The sequence below is a fragment of the Uloborus diversus genome, chromosome 5, assembly GCF_026930045.1.
Source record: "Uloborus diversus isolate 005 chromosome 5, Udiv.v.3.1, whole genome shotgun sequence".
Taxonomy (NCBI): Eukaryota; Metazoa; Arthropoda; class Arachnida; order Araneae; family Uloboridae; genus Uloborus; species Uloborus diversus.
The window spans coordinates 137,293,070-137,296,924 of record NC_072735.1 but is presented as its reverse complement, the minus strand read 5'-3'; positions in this window follow the sequence as shown (position 1 = coordinate 137,296,924).

Genomic DNA, 3,855 nt, shown 5'->3' with positions numbered 1-3,855 from the left:
TTTTGTGTGTGATTTCTGTGTACTATAATGAGTTACATCATTCATTTTACAAGTTAACCTTAAGCATAGTTTGCACTCACTCATCAAACAGAAAACAGCTACAATCGGCAAACCATCAAACAGTAAATGCGACTGACCCTCGAATTAATAAAACCCTCGAATGTATTGTCCGACCACGTTCACGTAGAAAATTGGCTAGCAACCAATTCAGATGCTTTATTGGAATGAGTTTAGATGGGGAGAAGGGAAAATAACGATGACGTTCTGATGGACACTGCTTCAAATTCGGCAAACTGGCATCTCTCTGAAACATAATATTTGTGTCAGTTTCCACCTGTGAACCGGATGTTCACCTTTCTATCTCATCGATGGTCCAACCAGGGCTGCGGAGTCGGAAGCAAAATGGCCGACTCCGACTCCAGGATGTTGTAACGTCCGACTCCGACTGTATTTATTTACTTATTTCATTTTACAGTAGCCCCTCGTTATATCGCGTCTCGTTATATCACTCATTCGGATATATCGCTCTTTTTTTCTGTCTCCTGAAATATTAAAGTCTAAGAAAAAAAAAAACTTCGCTTTAAGTTTGAAACCATTTCTGAAAACATATGGTATTGCTCAGAGAAAGTCTCTTTCTTCTTTTTTTGTCAATAAACAAAAGGAAGCTGTTCTTCAGAATCCACTGGAAAAGCAGCAGCAATACCTGTCATCCAAATGTACGTACCCGCGGCCCGCGCAGTATATATCAGTCTGTAAACTATTGTACTTGACATTTTCTTTTGTTCTGATACATTGCCTTTACAATGAGTGAGAGACATCAAGCAAGTGTCATACTAGCCCATGTAGAAGAGCACATACGCCCTTCATTTAGCACAGAAAAGATTTGTGCTTGGTTGCACAAACCGGGATTTGCATCAAAAAAAAAAAAGAATGATACACTGTTAAAACTACAGGTTGCGTTTGGCACCTTTCAGTGGTGAAACGCTTGTTCACCAGCGACACCCGATAGAGAGCCGAAATTGCACCCTTAGCAAGGGTGAAAAACTGGCTCCCTTCACCCAACCTGCACCGTAGGTGATAGATGGTACTCTAGGTGAGAAAATGGCACCTTTATTGCTTCCTAGAGAGATTCCCCCCCCCCCCCCGTGTTGTTTGCGTTTTTTAATACAATTGTGTTTTATTTATTTTGATTTATATATACGAAGGTATTTGATCACATTTCAACTTTCGAACATAGTTTAGAAGTGTTCATGACTTTAATTTGTCTGTTCGTGCACTAACTTTCTTATATTCACACTTGGATTGCTCAGTAATGAATATGTTGTTGACAACTTTTAATGCATGATCCGTACTGAAAATGAATAGGGAAGGTAGTTATCAATCATTTATCGGAACAACCAGAAATATTAGGTAACATTAGATTAGAATCATGGGAAAATAAAAGCGTTCATAAACGTTTAAAATTTTAATCGAGCGTAACATATCAATACTTAGTATAAGATTCGATATTTGAGTATCCTTATGCGTACAAGATAAATACTGATTTAAAAACCCTTCTTTCCAATGTCAAGTTTTCCAAAATAAAAACGAGTAGATAACTACATTCGCTTCATGCAATAACGCCTAAGAAAGATACGTTAACCAAAACACGATGTGAAACTCATGAGTCAAACGCTGAGTGAGAAAGATTTCTTTTCAGGCGGTTTTTTTTTCCCCCCGCCTTTGCTGCTCTGTTCGTTTCCACTACGTAGTTATTTCATTTGAGAAGAAATAGAAATTGGTATATTGGCTGCTCACGTCGATGCATTTTTATTCCGGAATTAGCAATTCAATTATCAGCTGATTTAAACATTTTTATTTTTAATGTTGTTGTTGTTCAAGATAGTACTGATAGATAGTTTTAGGTAACAGTTTTGCAGGATATAAATAGCAAGATAATAAATATTTAATAAGGTAAACGGAACAATAAGCAGTTGTCAACATACTTTAAACACTTTAAATATGTTCGAAAGCTCTAAGTGCTACAATATGATCAAATGCCTTTACTTACGTGATATTTCGAAGATTAATCCACGAAATTTTCAGTTTTGTACTTCATTCAATGTGAAAGCAAATTTCGTTGCAACTTCCTTCGTTCGCCATTCCAACTGAAGTTGTCGTTGGACGATTAGTCATAGCGCATGCGCAATGAGTCGCTCTCCTATTGAATCACTTTTGTTAACGTCGTTCACCCACTGAGGAACCAAAAGCACCTTGACGACACTTCCTAGCCTCGGTTTCACCCCGCGGCACTGTTTTTTCACCCTAGGGTGAAATTCTTTACCCCTGTGGCACTCCTGGTTTTAACAGTGTATGGACCGGCAAAAGAGTTTTCTGTAAACAATGGGGTTACTTTTACTTTTCACATCCTTTCTACAGCAAGTCAAAGATATTAGAAAGTCTATTGGGAATAAGAAGGTATTGGAGAATGCTCACTCTTATCTTTTGGCAGCTCAAAAAGATCGTCTTCATTCACCATTTGATGTTTTTAACTTTCTGACGGTGAAAATTTACTTAAATTTCAATCTTGTTTAAATTTTAATAGGTGTGATAGTACATTCGTGAATTACATCGAAACCATTAGAAAATCATGTCAAAAAGAACGAATGCTAATTTACTTATGTATTGGACTTATAACTTTTTTTTAATGATCTCTGTTATATCGCGCTTTCGGATATATCGCTCTTTTTCTTTGTCCCCCGAAAAGCGCGATATAACGAGGGGTTACTGTACTTTTTAATCCCCCCCCCCTCGATGAGAAAAGGAGAAAACCTCTAAACAGAGATTGAAATATTAACTCCTTTTTATAAAGTTTTCGCGTTGTATTTTTTTGGAAACCTAACATGCATACAACGTTAGAAATTCAATTTGAAAATCAAATTTTCCTATAGTTACGATTTTAAAAATGAGATTTCCTTTAAAATCCCCCTTTTTTAATTGAAAAGGATTAATTTGTTCCCCTTTAATGTTTAACAAATAGATGTTGATCAAATCGTGTGCTTTCAATTTTTGAAAGCAGTAGCTTAAGAGAAAAAAAAGCTTTTTTGCATTGCAAAGTCAAAAAACCTTTCTTGCGAGGGAAAGGTCCGCTCCGGGGGACACCCATCTGGTGGGTGACACCCTAAGGTAATCTATTCTTAATTTTAATTTTATTGACTGCTTTAGAATTAACCTTAATATGAATATTTTTAAATTAACTGAAATCACTGAACGTTGTAACAAAGAAATCATAGACTTGTTTTATTTCACACGTTTTAGTAAGAAACAAGCTTATAAACATAGTATATTTTATCGGATCTTTTGAATTTGTGCCTCCGCTCCAACACTTACATTTGAAATTACCGAACACCCTCAGCAATTCCTTCCCAAGCTACGGATCCTGACTTGCTCAAGGATTGCATTCCTTTTACTATTTAACTGGGATCAAAGTAAAAAATATATCATATTTTTATTTGAAAGTAATTATTGTAAATGTTAGGCAACAAAACCGTTTTCTGACAGTTGCTATTAGTTAAAGAAAGTTAAAAAAAAAAAAAAGCAAATTAGCGGATCAGTGGAAGTAGCTACTACAGAAAGTGAAAGTTCGATAAATAAACGAGCTGATGTGTGCATCACATGACTTCCTTTTACCCCCAATTTAATGTCATTTCCCCATTACTGGCAGTTTTAATGTGATTCAATAGTTTACTCTCTAAATATCCCCAACAGTAACCAAATTAAAATCAGATTTTAAAAAAAAAATCGCCAAATTTCTCGCCAAGTTGGTGACAAAACTTGGCGACCAAAAGACTGGCAATCTATCGCCAAGTGTTCGCC